At 50.2% G+C, this 16,922-nt stretch overlaps 1 protein-coding gene across 2 annotated transcripts in view; it reads right to left on the bottom strand.

The window, feature by feature from the left end:
* robo2 (roundabout, axon guidance receptor, homolog 2 (Drosophila)) overlaps nucleotides 1–16,922 on the bottom strand; it is a 682,751-nt gene that overhangs the window by 241,675 nt on the left and 424,154 nt on the right. The window lies entirely within an intron of this gene.

Raw genomic sequence — 16,922 nt, 5'->3', positions numbered from 1 at the left:
GAACTAGACTGTATTTTAGTGTTGACTGATTTTAGTGTTGAGAAGAGGAGGAGAACTAGACTGCATTTTAGTGTTGAGAAGAGGAGGAGAACTAGACTGCATTTTAGTGTTGAGAAGAGGAGGAGAACTAGACTGCATTTTAGTGTTGAGAAGAGGAGGAGAACTAGACGGTATTTTAGTGTTGAGAAGAGGAGGAGTACTAGACTGCATTTTAGTGCTGAGAAGTGTATTTTGTGTGGAAATAGCCGAGGGGACCCTGGCCTCATCTCTCCCAGGTCAGCACACTAGACAGTTAGGGTTGTATCACTTGATTTGATTTCAGAATGGGGTTCTGTGACTGTTGCATGTCTTCTCCTTCAGACTGGTATTCTGTGAGGAGGTAGCTTCTGTGTTGTGCTGAGCCAAGTTAATTGCCTTAGATAGGACCCTGTGTTAGTGAGAATGTCTTTCAGGCCAAGGTCTTGTGGTTTTTGGTTGTGGTTGGACATATTCTCCTGGACCATAAGCTTAAGATTCTCAATGGGAAGGTTTACTTAGCTATTGACTCAAACTGAGCTCTATCTTTCGCTACTTATGTGTGTGTGGAGTGTGTATCCTTGAGTGTTCTCTCTGCGGAGGAGAAGAGGATCACAGTGAGAAGATGCTAATGTGAAGAGGCACAGTAATACACTACATTACCAAACGTTTGTGGACCCCTGCTCGTCGAACATCTCATTCCTCAATCATGGGCATCAATATGGAGTTGGTCCCACCCTTTGCTGCTATAACAGCCTCCACTCGTCTGGGGCAGCTTCCTGCTAGATGTCAGAGCAATGCTGAGGGGACTTTCTTCCATTCCTCCAAAAGAGCATTAATGACGTTGGGGACTGATGTTGGGCAATTAGGCCTGACTCGCAGTTGCCGTTCCAATTCACCCCAAATGTGTTTGATGGGGTTGAGGTCAGGGCTCCGTGCAGGCCAGTTCTTCCACACCAACCTAGACAAACCATTTCTGTATGGACCATGTTTTGTGCATGTGGGCATTGTCATGCTGAAACAGGAAAGGGCCTTCAACAAACTGTTGCCACAAAGATGGAAGCACAGAATCATCTAAAATGTTATTGTATGCTGTAGCGCTAAGATTTCCCTTAACTGGAACTAAGGGGCCTAGCCCAAACCATGTAAAATATGTAAATAAGGTATATCTGTTTTTATTTTTAATAAATTTGCTAAAATTAAAAAAAAAAATCTACATTGACATGATGAGGTATTGTGTGTAGATTGATGAGGATATATATTTTTTTAAATTTAACCCTTGTTTGGTGTTTTTCAATGTTTACTAAAAGAAAAATGATACAATCAATTATTTTTTCAACCTGGAACTCATTGGCCTTGGCTCATATATAGGAGAGAGGAAATCTTTACTCACGCACGCACACACACACGCGCACACGCACAAACACACACACACAAACACACACACACAAACACACACACACACACAGGAGGACAAAGTGATGCAGGTAAAATGTATTAATCTCTCCCTGCTATGCCTCTCCAACTTCATATGCTATCAATAATAACTTAATTGCCATGTTACACACATATGCACCGGCAAACACACAGACTTGTGCACATACACACTAAGGCACTGCTTTTCCATAAAACACATGAACAAACAATCTAGAACAAACACATTTTCTTCACCCAAACACACTCATTAGCCATTTATTTTCAAAGATGCCTTTGAGTGCGAAAACAAGTGGTGACTCTGCAGGGGTGGAATCAAACATGGGAACAGTACATAACTGTAATAATGAGAAGTCTTTAATTTCCAAAACAGCAAGGACTCAATTGAAAAGTGTGATCCTTTGAACTGAACAAATTTCTTGATGTAATCTCTCACTTTCACAATTTGTCATCGCTGATAATTCTTTCCCCCCCTTTCTGTTTTATAAATCACCGAACTCTGGCGAGTTTCCTTGTGTGTTTACTTTGGACAGGGTCATAATAATTCAAGGTGAACGCCAGGCAGCCAGGCAAGCTAGAGGCAGGCCGGCTCGATAATGACTTCCCTTTGCTCTCTGTTGTTTCTGTGCCAGGCGCTGCTCCCTACAAGGCAGTGGTGTGTCCCCAGAGGAGAAACTCTGGTCTGGCTGTGGTTATTGGACTGAGCTCTGGGACCTGGGAGGGGAGTCCATGTACCCCTCCGCTTCCCCCTCTCTACCCCTCTTTTCACCACATCAACACAACGCCCCCCCCGCACTGGATGGGACAGGCATTCTTTTCCATTTCCTCTACAGTGGGACGTAGCCAGCCACACCGTACTGCATGGGAATTAGAGGAACACACACACATCTGCCGTGCTGCTGATCATTAGCACCTAGTTGAAACAAATGTCCCAAAGCAAGCAGAGTCCATCTCCACATGATCAACGTCTCTCTCCACTGTGGTTGAAACAAAGCTGAGATTGTAGCTGTTGTAGCTGCACCCAGACCAAGCACACACTCAAACGAGATGTTTCACTAAAACAGACTGAAGCACAGTAGCTCGGAGTGACACAATTAAATTTTGATTGCTAATAAAACCAACACTGCGGAACATACCACATTTCCTGTGTAATACCTATTCACAATCCCAGAGTTGATGAAAAGTGAAATGTGTGAGAAGAAATCTAACTCCCTCCTTGTAGTTGACAGTAATGAAATCACATGGCCACAGAGACAGTCAGTAGAAACATCTGTCCTTCAAAGAGGTACAGTACGGCAGCACTGACGTTGTTCTGAAAGCACTACCAGGGTCTGTCCCAAACACTGGTCCAATGACAGGTTGCGTTGACTACTCTGCCATGTGCCGGCTCCACAGTCCTTCTCACAGTGCTGTACAGTGTATTTCCATGGACAATTTCACCACATGTGATTTACAAAACACATAATGCCAATACTATAACACACAAGGACTTTTTGATATTTATTCAAATGTACGATAGAATATCATGGATACAGCCAGTCAAGTTAACCATCTCTATAACTATAAATCAGAGAGTAAAAAAAAATATTTCACATGAAGGAATTCTAAAGAGTTCAATGGCTGAATGACAAAAGCCTTTCTCTCCCCCTCTACCCCTCTCCCCATCTACCCCTCTACCCCTCTCCCCCTCTCCCCCTCTACTCCTCTCCCCATCTACCCCTCTCCCCCTCTACCCCTCTCCCCCTCTACCCCTCTCCCCATCTACCCCTCTCCCCATCTACCCCTCTACCCCTCTACCCCTCACACTGTGTCTAATTACAATAGCATAGTGCATTCATTATGATCAAATTAACTTAGCACCAGGGGCAGTTTTAAGGTCAGAGGTGACTGAATGGACATGACTGTGATGTGATGTGAGTGGGCCTGGAGGGAGTGGAGGGATCTCCATCACTATGTACTAGTCAATATGCACAGGTTGTTAAAAGATGTATGCAGAGAGGCTAGCATCGACTGGTGCTGGAGGACAGAGTGAGAGGACATTAAGGAGATCTATACAGGGGGCTTACATCTCTGTATGACATTTAGACTAATCACAAAACTGACCCCCACATCTCTCAGTCTCCTAGGACCACTACACCTAACTCACTGCTGTAGCAGGGACAGATAGGCTCACACACGCTACTGTTCACTGCAGATTTAAGTGAATTGAAAACATGGGGTTTAAGGAAATAATAATAATAAATAATATATGCCATTTAGCGGACGCTTTTATCCAAAGCGACTTACAGTCATGTGTGCATACATTCTACGTATGGGTGGTCCCGGGAATCGAACCCACTACCCTGGCGTTACAAGCACCATGCTCTACCAACTGAGCTACAGAAGTTGAATCCTAAATAATTATCCCCTGATTATGGAGAGAAGGATTCTGTTCCTTAGTACTTCTACCACCATAACCATCCACAAGACCCACAAGTGACGGGGCAGGAAGAGTGTGTATTATGTTTCCACAGCGCTAAACCTGAGCTCGCTGTGCGGTAGGACGGCAGGGCCCTGCTAAACCCTGCAATTACCTCCCTAAACCCCCTCTCCTTTCCCCTCCTCCTCCCTCTACAGGAGGGAAGCTTTCTCAGACCATCAACTGAGGCTGGATTAGACCCTGTATGAGTAGGGCACAATTACAGATGGCCGTTCTCTCGGCTCCACCCACACACACCGGGTCATTTCTCCACCCTCTCCATCAGGCAGCTGGCATTCAGCTGGGCACGGCTTCTCAGGGCGTTGCGGTGCCCACATGTAACCCGGGGGCCAGGGAATGCCAGGGTTCCACATGTGCTGTTGAAGGGGTAGATGTTAGTCTAGAAGGTGTGTTGGCCACGTGTGACGACACACAGGAGAACGTTCCAGAACTTCAAGCTCTGACTGGAGACTGGAGATCCAATCAGAGTCAGGGGAGGGAAAGGCTGTGGTCTGGTGGGCACAGTGTTGGCAGACTCTGCTCATTAACATCTGTAGAAAGGATTTGGAGTTATACTGTTCTGACGTAATACACCACCAGATATCTATTCAACTCTGCAGGCCTACTGATGACTCATCAAGATTAGTCTATGCAGAAATCTCATCATTGCATAAGCACAAGCTAAAATAACCAGCGTGAAATGGCTGGATAGAGGAAGCACCATTATTCTCTCTGTTTTAAAATGGCTCTGGTCTTTCTTCCTGTCTCCAGAGAGAATCTCCAGCTGTCATGTGCCTCCATGTGTATAAAAAAGGACCATCAAAGAACATATTTATTTCATTCCAGGCAATTTCCCTAATCCCTGATGAGCTGCAGGGGAGAGGGTAACATTATGGATGTGGGTTAGCAGGTGGTACTGCAAAGATTGTGTGGGATTTTGTGTGTGTGTGTGTGTGTGTGTGTGTGTGTGTGTGTGTGTGTGTGTGTGTGTGTGTGTGTGTGTGTGTGTGTGTGTGTGTGTGTGTGTGTGTGTGTGTGTGTGTGTGTGTGTGTGTGTGTGTGTGTGTGTGTGTGTGTGTGTGTGTGTGTGTGTGTGTGTGTGTGTGTGTGTGTGTGACTGTATTCATAAAGCCTTGTTTAAATGTAACTTTTTTATGTGAAAATGTCACCCATGTGTTCTTTATGCCCTCCTGTGCCTTTGTGTGTGTGTATGTGTTGATGGGGATAGGGGTATTAGTGTGGCGCAGCCAGAACCCTCTCTCCCAGGAGAAGGGACTGAGCCCCTTGAATCAGCTTACTTCTCAAGGATTAGTTTATCCAATGTGCACTAATCACAGATAAACTCCCCATTGGTGAGCCCTCTCACAGAAGAGTCCTCTGTCTGCTCTCTCCACAGGCCAACCGAGCATCAACAGCCTGGGAGGCGGGAGGGGACGGGGAGATGAGGGGTGAAAGGGAGGCAGGAGGGGAAGGGGAGATGAGGGGTGAAGGGGAGGGGGAGATGAGGGGTGAAGGGGAGGGGGAGGGGAGACGAGGGGTGAAGGGGAGGCAGGAGGAGTGAAGGGGAAGCATGAGGGGACAGGAAGATGAGGGGTGAAGGGGAGGCAGGAGGGGATGGGGAGATGAGGGGTGAAGGGGAGGCAGGAGGGGAAGGGGAGATGAGGAGTGAAGGGGAGGCAGGAGGAGTGAAGGGGAGGCAGGAGGGGAAGGGGAGATGAGGAGTGAAGGGGAGGCAGGAGGAGAAGGGGAGGCATGAGGGGACAGGAAGATGAGGGGTGAAGGGGAGGCAGGAGGGGATGGGGAGATGAGGGGAGAAGGGGAGGCAGGAGGAGTGAAGGGGAGGCATGAGGGGACAGGAAGATGAGGGGTGAAGGGGAGGCAGGAGGGGAAGGGGAGATGAGGAGTGAAGGAGAGGCAGGAGGGGAAGGGGAGATGAGGAGTGAAGGGGAGGCAGGAGGGGAAGGGGAGGCATGAGGGGACAGGAAGATGAGGGGTGAAGGGGAGGCAGGAGGGGATGGGGAGATGAGGGGTGAAGGGGAGGCATGAGGAGTGAAGGGGAGGCATGAGGGGACAGGAAGATGAGGGGTGAAGGGGAGGCAGGAGGGGACAGGAAGATGAGGGGTGAAGGGGAGGCAGGAGGGGACAGGAAGTTGAGGGGTGAAGGGGAGGCAGTAGGAGTGAAGGGGAGGCATGAGGGGACAGGAAGTTGAGGGTTGAAGGGGAGGCATGAGGAGTGAAGGGGAGGCATGAGGAGGAAGGAGAGCATGAGGAGTGAAGGGGAGGCATGAGGAGTGAAGGGGAGGCATGAGGAGTGAAGGGGAGGCATGAGGAGTGAAGGGGAGGCATGAGGAGTGAAGGGGAGGCAGGAGGGGAAGGGGAGATGAGGAGTGAAGGGGAGGCAGGAGGGGAAGGGGAGGCATGAGGGGACAGGAAGATGAGGGGTGAAGGGGAGGCAGGAGGGGATGGGGAGATGAGGGGTGAAGGGGAGGCAGGAGGAGTGAAGGGGAGGCATGAGAGGACAGGAAGATGAGGGGTGAAGGGGAGGCAGGAGGGGAAGGGGAGATGAGGAGTGAAGGAGAGGCAGGAGGGGAAGGGGACATGACGAGTGAAGGGGAGGCAGGAGGGGAAGGGGAGGCATGAGGGGACAGGAAGATGAGGGGTGAAGGGGAGGCAGGAGGGGATGGGGAGATGAGGGGTGAAGGGGAGGCATGAGGAGTGAAGGGGAGGCATGAGGGGACAGGAAGATGAGGGGTGAAGGGGAGGCAGGAGGGGAAGGGGAGGCATGAGGGGACAGGAAGTTGAGGGGTGAAGGGGAGGCAGTAGGAGTGAAGGGGAGGCATGAGGAGTGAAGGGGAGGCATGAGGAGTGAAGGGGAGGCATGAGGGGTGAAGGGGAGGCAGTAGGAGTGAAGGGGAAGCATGAGGGGTGAAGGGGAGGCAGTAGGAGTGAAGGGGAAGCATGAGGGGACAGGAAGTTGAGGGGTGAAGGGGAGGCAGTAGGAGTGAAGGGGAGGCATGAGGAGTGAAGGGGAGGCATGAGGAGTGAAGGGGAGGCATGAGGAGTGAAGGGGAGGCATGAGGAGTGAAGGGGAGGCAGTAGGAGTGAAGGGGAGGCATGAGGAGTGAAGGGGAGGCATGAGGAGTGAAGGGGAGGCATGAGGAGTGAAGGGGAGGCATGAGGAGTGAAGGGGAGGCATGAGGAGTGAAGGGGAGGCATGAGGAGTGAAGGGGAGGCATGAGGAGTGAAGGGGAGGCATGAGGAGAGAGGGAGATGAGGGGTGAAGGGGAGGCAGGAGGGGTGAAGGGGAGGCAGGAGGGGCCGGGGAGATGATGGGTGAAGGGGAGGCAGGAGGAGAGAAGGGGAGGCAGGAGGGGACGGGGATATGATGGGTGAAGAGGAGGTAGGAAGGGTGAAGGGAGACAAGGTGTGAAGGGGAGTCAGGAGGAGAGAAGGGGAGGGAGGAGGGGACAGGAAGATGAGGGGTGAAGGGGAGGCAGGAGGGGTGAAGGGGAGGCGGGGGGAGGTGAAGGGGAGACAAGGTGTGAAGGGGAGGCAGGAGGAATGAAGGGGGAAGGAGGGGTGAAGGGGAGACAAGGTGTGAAGGGGAGGCAGGAGGAGAGAAGGGGAGGGAGGAGGGGACAGGAAGATGAGGGGTGAAGGGGAGGCAGGAGGCAGGAGGGGGAGACAGAAGGGGACGGGGAGGCAGGAGGGGAAAAGGAGAGGCAGGAGGGGGAGGCAGGAGGGGACAGGAAGATGAGGGGTGAACGGGAGGTAGGAGGGGTGAAGGGGAAACGTGGGGTGAAGGTGAGACAGGAGGAGTGAAGGGAAGGCAGGAGGGGACAGGAAGATGAGGGGTGAAGGGGAGGCAGGAGGCAAGAGGGGTGAAGGGGAGAGAAGGGGTGAAGGGGAGGGACACACTCATGATGTGTTACATTTGTGTTATTGAGAAGAAATGGCTCATTTCCAACTAATTTCCAACTAGACCATCTGCAATCGATAACACTACCTCCACTGGTCCTGATATCATTTCCTGTCTTTCCATGACTGCTATTACAGATGGCAGTGGGGTCTAGTAACTGTATCATCAAATCAAATGTTATTTGTCACATGCGCCAAATACAACAGGAATTTAGCAGCCCTTAACCAACAACGCAGTTTTAAGAAAAATACCTTAAAAAATTAAATAAATAAAAGTAACAAATAATGAATCCATGCTGCCTCTCTCTCTCTCCCATAAATCAGGTCAGAGCCCAGAGAGAGAGCGAGAGAGCTAGAGAGAGGGGGAATACCCTGCAGAAAGCAGTCAGCCCAATTTCCCCCTGTCACCACTGGCCTTCCTGACAGCTCTGAAATGTGGACGGCAGTAACGAGCAGCCGTAGCAGCCACCCGCCGGTGTCAGCGTTTTCCTGCCCTTACTGACGGACCACTGGGCCCTGAGTGGAGGGGGGTGGAGGAGAGTGGGGGATAGCGGTGTGAGAGAGGGGGGTCAAGGGCAGCTTGTTACCTCTGAGTGAGTGTCAGTCTGGTGCAGCATGTCAATTTCAGAACAACTTGGCCCCCCTGCCCACCTTCTGCCCTGGAAACGATGAGAGTCGGGATGTGGGGTAAAGACGGTGGTAGCCAGTCACTACCCTCTGCATCTGATTGCAGTCAATGGGTCAGTTTAACATCAGTACAGCATACACCCATCCTGAAGCTCACTCAGCGGTTTGGACAAAGATAGCAATCATATGGCGCTGGTCCCAACTATAATGACTTTACCATGTGAATAAATGAATAACTACCATATCTACCATCTGATTTGACTGTCATGGAGTCGAACACTGAGTCACCATCATCCTCTACCAGATGTAGGACATGGTGTATGAGGTACAGGAGACTGCTACAACAACGTCAAGGTGCTTCTTCAGGCTAAGGTCTATTTTTCTCAATTTCCGCTTGACTGACGTGCCCAAAGTAAACTGCCTGTTGTTCAGGCCCTGAAGCCAGGATATGCATATAATTGGTACCATTGGAAAGGAAACACTCTGAAGTTTATAGAAATGTTAAAATACTGTTGGAGACTATAACACAATAGATATGGTAGGAGAAAATCCAAAGAAAAACCAACCGGAATATACATTTTTTTGAGAGCCCCTGCTCTTCCAATGGAACGTATTGGCAATTCCTATTGCTTCCACTCGATGTCAGTAGTCTGTGTTCAAGGTTTCAGGCTTGTTTCTTCCAAAATGAGTAAGAACAATGAGTTTTACTATAGGGACACAGACTTGGAAATGTGTGTATGCGCGTGCGATGAAGGGGACACGCACCTGCTAATATCATTGTCCTATTGAACATACTTCTTTCCGTAAGAAATATTAAAGTTTAAATACATTTTAAGGTATCTGAGGATTAAATAGAAATGTCTTTTGACTTGTTTTAACCAAGTTTAGTGGTAGCTTTTTGGATTCCTTTCTCTGCATGTTGAATGAGTGGATTACTCAAATCGATGTCGCCATCTATACAGGCTTTTTGGGACATAAAGAAGGATTTTACTTAACAAAATGACACTACATGTTGTCGCTGGGACCCTTTGGATGACAAATCCTTCAAAACGTAAATTAATATTTAATAGATATTTGTGAATTTATGAAACCTGTGCCTGTGGTAAAATATTTTGATATGGGGTGCCGTCCTCAAACAATCACATGACATGTTTTCACTGCAAAGCATTCTGTCAATCAGAAAGTGCAGTTAGATTAACAAGAATTGAAGCTTTTAACCGATATAAGACACTTGTATGTACATAAATGTTTATTATCCATTGTTATGATTATTTATTTGAAAACCGCGCCCTCCAGTTTCACCGGAAGTTATCCCGCTAGCGGGAAGCCTAGCCTCATTTCTAAAAGCAGTGTCAGGGCTCTAGAATAGATAGTCCAACATAGAGGGACCTCTGGGGTGTAGAATCTATCACAGCCAACCTCTGGGGTGTAGAATCTATCACAGCCAACCTCTGGGGTGTAGAATCTATCACAGCTAACCTCTGGGGTGTAGAGTCTATCACAGCCAACCTCTGGGGTGTAGAATCTATCACAGCCAACCTCTGGGGTATACAGTCTATCACAGCCAACCTCTGGGGTGTAGAGTCTATCACAGCCAACCTCTGGGGTGTAGAGTCTATCACAGCCAACCTCTGGGGTGTAGAATCTATCACAGCCAACCTCTGGGGTGTAGAATCTATCACAGCCAACCTCTGGGGTGTAGAATCTATCACAGCCAACCTCTGGGGTGTAGAGTCTATCACAGCCAACCTCTGGGGTGTAGAATCTATCACAGCCAACCTCTGGGGTGTAGAATCTATCACAGCCAACCTCTGGGGTGTAGAATCTATCACAGCCAACCTCTGGGGTGTAGAATCTATCACAGCCAACCTCTGGGGTGTAGAATCTATCACAGCCAACCTCTGGGGTGTAGAGTCTATCACAGCCAACCTCTGGGGTGTAGAGTCTATCACAGCCAACCTCTGGGGTGTAGAATCTATCACAGCTAACCTCTGGGGTGTAGAATCTATCACAGCCAACCTCTGGGGTGTAGAATCTATCACAGCCAACCTCTGGGGTGTAGAGTCTATCACAGCCAACCTCTGGGGTGTAGAATCTATCACAGCCAACCTCTGGGGTGTAGAATCTATCACAGCCAACCTCTGGGGTGTAGAATCTATCACAGCCAACCTCTGGGGTGTATAATCTATCACAGCCAACCTCTGGGGTGTAGAGTCTATCACAGCCAACCTCTGGGGTGTAGAATCTATCACAGCCAACCTCTGGGGTATACAGTCTATCACAGCCAACCTCTGGGGTGTAGAGTCTATCACAGCCAACCTCTGGGGTGTAGAGTCTATCACAGCCAACCTCTGGGGTGTAGAATCTATCACAGCCAACCTCTGGGGTGTAGAATCTATCACAGCCAACCTCTGGGGTGTAGAATCTATCACAGCCAACCTCTGGGGTGTAGAGTCTATCACAGCCAACCTCTGGGGTGTAGAATCTATCACAGCCAACCTCTGGGGTGTAGAATCTATCACAGCCAACCTCTGGGGTGTAGAATCTATCACAGCCAACCTCTGGGGTGTAGAATCTATCACAGCCAACCTCTGGGGTGTAGAATCTATCACAGCCAACCTCTGGGGTGTAGAATCTATCACAGCCAACCTCTGGGGTGTAGAATCTATCACAGCCAACCTCTGGGGTGTAGAATCTATCACAGCCAACCTCTGGGGTGTAGAATCTATCACAGCCAACCTCTGGAGTGTAGAATCTATCACAGCCAACCTCTGGGGTGTAGAGTCTATCACAGCTAACCTCTGGGGTGTAGAATCTATCACAGCCAACCTCTGGGGTGTAGAATCTATCACAGCCAACCTCTGGGGTGTAGAATCTATCACAGCCAACCTCTGGGGTGTAGAATCTATCACAGCCAACCTCTGGGGTGTAGAATCTATCACAGCCAACCTCTGGGGTGTAGAATCTATCACAGCCAACCTCTGGGGTGTAGAGTCTATCACAGCCAACCTCTGGGGTGTAGAGTCTATCACAGCCAACCTCTGGGGTGTAGAATCTATCACAGCTAACCTCTGGGGTATACAGTCTATCACAGCCAACCTCTGGGGTGTAGAATCTATCACAGCCAACCTGTGGGGTGTAGAATCTATCACAGCCAACCTCTGGGGTGTAGAGTCTATCACAGCCAACCTCTGGGGTGTAGAATCTATCACAGCCAACCTCTGGGGTGTAGAATCTATCACAGCCAACCTCTGGGGTGTAGAATCTATCACAGCCAACCTCTGGGGTGTAGAATCTATCACAGCCAACCTCTGGGGTGTAGAGTCTATCACAGCCAACCTCTGGGGTGTAGAATCTATCACAGCCAACCTCTGGGGTATACAGTCTATCACAGCCAACCTCTGGGGTGTAGAGTCTATCACAGCCAACCTCTGGGGTGTAGAGTCTATCACAGCCAACCTCTGGGGTGTAGAATCTATCACAGCCAACCTCTGGGGTGTAGAATCTATCACAGCCAACCTCTGGGGTGTAGAATCTATCACAGCCAACCTCTGGGGTGTAGAGTCTATCACAGCCAACCTCTGGGGTGTAGAATCTATCACAGCCAACCTCTGGGGTGTAGAATCTATCACAGCCAACCTCTGGGGTGTAGAATCTATCACAGCCAACCTCTGGGGTGTAGAATCTATCACAGCCAACCTCTGGGGTGTAGAATCTATCACAGCCAACCTCTGGGGTGTAGAGTCTATCACAGCCAACCTCTGGGGTGTAGAATCTATCACAGCCAACCTCTGGGGTGTAGAATCTATCACAGCCAACCTCTGGGGTGTAGAATCTATCACAGCCAACCTCTGGAGTGTAGAATCTATCACAGCCAACCTCTGGGGTGTAGAGTCTATCACAGCTAACCTCTGGGGTGTAGAATCTATCACAGCCAACCTCTGGGGTGTAGAATCTATCACAGCCAACCTCTGGGGTGTAGAATCTATCACAGCCAACCTCTGGGGTGTAGAATCTATCACAGCCAACCTCTGGGGTGTAGAATCTATCACAGCCAACCTCTGGGGTGTAGAATCTATCACAGCCAACCTCTGGGGTGTAGAGTCTATCACAGCCAACCTCTGGGGTGTAGAATCTATCACAGCCAACCTCTGGGGTGTAGAATCTATCACAGCCAACCTCTGGGGTGTAGAATCTATCACAGCCAACCTCTGGGGTGTAGAATCTATCACAGCCAACCTCTGGGGTATACAGTCTATCACAGCTAACCTCTGGGGTGTACAGTCTATCACAGCAAACCTCTGGGGTGTACAGTCTATCACAGCCAACCTCTGGGGTGTAGAGTCTATCACAGCCAACCTCTGGGGTGTAGAGTCTATCACAGCCAACCTCTGGGGTATACAGTCTATCACAGCCAACCTCTGGGGTGTACAGTCTATCACAGCTAACCTCTGGGGTGAAAACACAGCAATCCACAGTGGATTTTGCAGAGGAGAAACAAGCAGATCACTACCAGGGAGTTTCCATTGCACTCTGGCAAAAGATCCTGGCACTGCCAATAAACATGGGGGAGGGGAGGAGAGGGGAGAGAGGGGTGGAGAGAGAGAGAAAGAGAGGGAGGGAGAAGCCCCAGTGAAATCCGACTGGCTTGCTTCCAAGGCTTTTTCTTGAAGCATTCCTCACATCCTCTTATTATTCTCTCTCTCTCTTCTACGTCTCTCTTCTCCACATCTCTTCTCCATCTTACCTATATCTGCTTTTCTTCCTAATGCGTTTCTCTCGTTTCCCTTCCCCTCTCCCCCCTCTGCTGCTCTTCATTCATCAGCCTGAAGTCTTATGCGAACATTCATAACCCCCTCTCTCTGCTCTTCCCCTCTCCCCCTCTGCTGCTCTTCATTCATCAGCCTGAAGTCTTATGTGAACATTCATAACCCCCTCTCTCTGCTCTTCCCTTCTCTCCCTTCTGCTGCTCTTCATGCATATTTGTATTGGTATGTATTATGGATCCCCATTAACTGCTGCCAAGACCTACCCGAAAGTGGCCCATGGAGACATCAGCCTGGAGCCTTATGTCTATATGCATAATATCCCTTACTCTCTTCTCTCCATCTCTCTTCTCTCCATGTACCGTGTTGCCCTCTGAGATCCGTCTCTAGGATGTGCAGGGTTTATCCCCTAGCCTCCTGTTCATCTGGTGGTGTTTATCCACTAGCCTCCTGTTCATCTGGTGTAGGGTTTACCCCTAGCCTCCTGTTCATCTGGTGGTGTTTACCCCCTAGCCTCCTGTTCATCTGGTGGTGTTTATCCCCTAGCTTCCAGTTCATCTGGTGGTGTTTATCCCCTAGCCTCCTGTTCATCTGGTGGTGTTTACCCCCTAGCCTCCTGTTCATCTGGTGGTGTTTACCCCCTAGCCTCCTGTTCATCTGGTGGTGTTTATCCCCTAGCCTCCTGTTCATCTGGTGGTGTTTACCCCCTAGCCTCCTGTTCATCTGGTGTAGGGTTTACCCCTAGCCTCCTGTTCATCTGGTGGTGTTTACCCCCTAGCCTCCTGTTCATCTGGTGGTGTTTATCCCCTAGCCTCCTGTTCATCTGGTGGTGTTTATCCCCTAGCCTCCTGTTCATCTGGTGGTGTTTATCCCCTAGCCTCCTGTTCATCTGGTGGGTTTACCACTAGCATCCTGTTCATCTGGTGGTGTTTATCCCCTAGCCTCCTGTTCATCTGGTGGTGTTTATCCCCTAGCCTCCTGTTCATCTGGTGTTGTTTATCCACTAGCCTCCTGTTCATCTGGTGGTGTTTACCCCCTAGCCTCCTGTTCATCTGGTGGTGTTTATCCCCTAGCCTCCTGTTCATCTGGTGGTGTTTATCCCCTAGCCTCCTGTTCATCTGGTGGTGTTTATCCCCTCCTGTTCAGGTGTAGGGTTTACCTCCTCCTGTTCATCTGGTGGTGTTTATCCCCTAGCCTCCTGTTCATCTGGTGGTGTTTACCCCCTAGCCTCCTGTTCATCTGGTGGTGTTTATCCCCTAGCCTCCTGTTCATCTGGTGGTGTTTATCCCCTAGCCTCCTGTTCATCTGGTGGTGTTTATCCCCTAGCCTCCTGTTCATCTGGTGGTGTTTATCCCCTAGCCTCCTGTTCATCTGGTGGGTTTACCACTAGCATCCTGTTCATCTGGTGGTGTTTATCCCCTAGCCTCCTGTTCATCTGGTGGTGTTTATCCCCTAGCCTCCTGTTCATCTGGTGTTGTTTATCCACTAGCCTCCTGTTCATCTGGTGGTGTTTACCCCCTAGCCTCCTGTTCATCTGGTGGTGTTTATCCCCTAGCCTCCTGTTCATCTGGTGGTGTTTACACCCTAGCCTCCTGTTCATGTGGTGGTGTTTACCCCCTAGCCTCCTGTTCATCTGGTGTAGGGTTTACCCCTAGCCTCCTGTTCATCTGGTGGTGTTTATCCCCTAGCCTCCTGTTCATCTGGTGTAGGGTTTACCACTAGCCTCCTGTTCATCTGGTGGTGTTTACCCCCGAGCCTCGCGTTCATCTGGTGTAGGGTTTACCCCCTAGCATCCTGTTCATCTGGTGGTGTTTATCCCCTAGCCTCCTGTTCATCTGGTGGTGTTTACCCCCTAGCCTCCTGTTCATCTGGTGTAGGGTTTACCACTAGCCTCCTGTTCATCTGGTGTAGGGTTTACCCCCTAGCCTCCTGTTCATCTGGTGTAGGGTTTACCCCCTAGCCTCCTGTTCGTCTGGTGGTGTTTACCCCCTAGCCTCCTGTTCATCTGGTGGTGTTTACCCCCTAGCCTCCTGTTCATCTGGTGGTGTTTACCCCCTAGCCTCCTGTTCATATGGTGTAGGGTTTACCCCCTAGCCTCCTGTTCATCTGGTGTAGGGTTTACCCCCTAGCCTCCTGTTCATCTGGTGGTGTTTACCCCCTAGCCTCCTGTTCATCTGGTGTAGGGTTTACCCCCTAGCCTCCTGTTCATCTGGTGTAGGGTTTACCACTAGCCTCCTGTTCATCTGGTGGTGTTTACCCCCTAGCCTCCTGTTCATCTGGTGTAGGGTTTACCACTAGCCTCCTGTTCATCTGGTGGTGTTTCCCCCCTAGCCTCCTGTTCATCTGGTGGTGTTTACCCCCTAGCCTCCTGTTCATCTGGTGTAGGGTTTACCCCCTAGCCTCCTGCTCTACTGGTGCAGGGTTTAACCCCTAGCCTCCTGCTCTTCTGGTGCAGGGTTTACCCCCTAGCCTCCTGCTCTACTGGTGCAGGGTTTACCACTAGTCTCCTGCTCTTCTGGTGCAGGGTTTACCCCCTAGCCTCCTGCTCTTCTGGTGCAGGGTTTAACCCCTAGCCTCCTGCTCTTCTGGTGCAGGGTTTACCCCCTCGCCTCCTGCTCTTCTGGTGCAGGGTTTACCCCCTCGCCTCCTGCTCTTCTGGTGCAGGGTTTAACCCCTAGCCTCCTGCTCTTCTGGTGCAGGGTTTACCCCCTCGCCTCCTGCTCTTCTGGTGCAGGGTTTACCACTAGCCTCCTGCTCTACTGGTGCAGGGTTTACCACTAGCCTCCTGCTCTTCTGGTGCAGGGTTTACCCCCTAGTCTCCTGCTCTTCTGGTGCAGGGTTTACCCCCTAGCCTCCTGCTCTTCTGGTGCAGGGTTTAACCCCTAGCCTCCTGCTCTTCTGGTGCAGGGTTTACCCCCTCGCCTCCTGCTCTTCTGGTGCAGGGTTTACCCCCTCGCCTCCTGCTCTTCTGGTGCAGGGTTTAACCCCTAGCCTCCTGCTCTTCTGGTGCAGGGTTTACCCCCTCGCCTCCTGCTCTTCTGGTGCAGGGTTTACCCCCTCGCCTCCTGCTCTTCTGGTGCAGGGTTTACCCCCTAGCCTCCTGCTCTTCTGGTGCAGGGTTTACCCCCTCGCCTCCTGCTCTTCTGGCTTCTCTGCCTGACAACCATTACTCAGATTAGGGAAGAAACTGTACTATGTTTTATACAGAACATGTTTTAACATTGAAATAATACATTAATAGCCCTCTGCGTAATGGAAAGTAGTTTGTGCATTATTCTCATTACTTGCTAAATTCATTATTTGCGGAGAAATCAGAACCATCAGTGAATCAGTTAACACACCCCAGCAGTGGGCTTGGTTCCATTCAGACTAGTTCATCTATGCCTGTATGGGTGTGGATGGGTGTGTGTGTGGGGGGTGGAGGGGGTCAGATGCCCCCTGAGCAGCTGGGGTTGCTTAGAAATATCCTTTTCACTGGCTGCCAGTTCTTACACTGAGCTGGGGAAGACTGTGATTTATGAAGCAAACTCATTTGTAAATGAGTGGCGCTCGACTCCAAAACGGCCAAACCTGCTGATGAGAGACAGAGTGGGGAGCAAGAGACACTCAGCTAACAGCTTCTCTCTGAGGAGATACGGCCTGTCTCATATGCACACCACAGGTCAATGGTCCATAGGACGATCAGGAACAGAGCTGCTTCATCA

Source organism: Oncorhynchus gorbuscha, linkage group LG13, assembly GCF_021184085.1.
Source record: "Oncorhynchus gorbuscha isolate QuinsamMale2020 ecotype Even-year linkage group LG13, OgorEven_v1.0, whole genome shotgun sequence".
In the NCBI taxonomy this organism is placed as follows: Eukaryota; Metazoa; Chordata; class Actinopteri; order Salmoniformes; family Salmonidae; genus Oncorhynchus; species Oncorhynchus gorbuscha.
The sequence above is the reverse complement of the archived record's forward strand: the minus strand, read 5'-3'. Positions and strand labels throughout refer to the sequence as shown.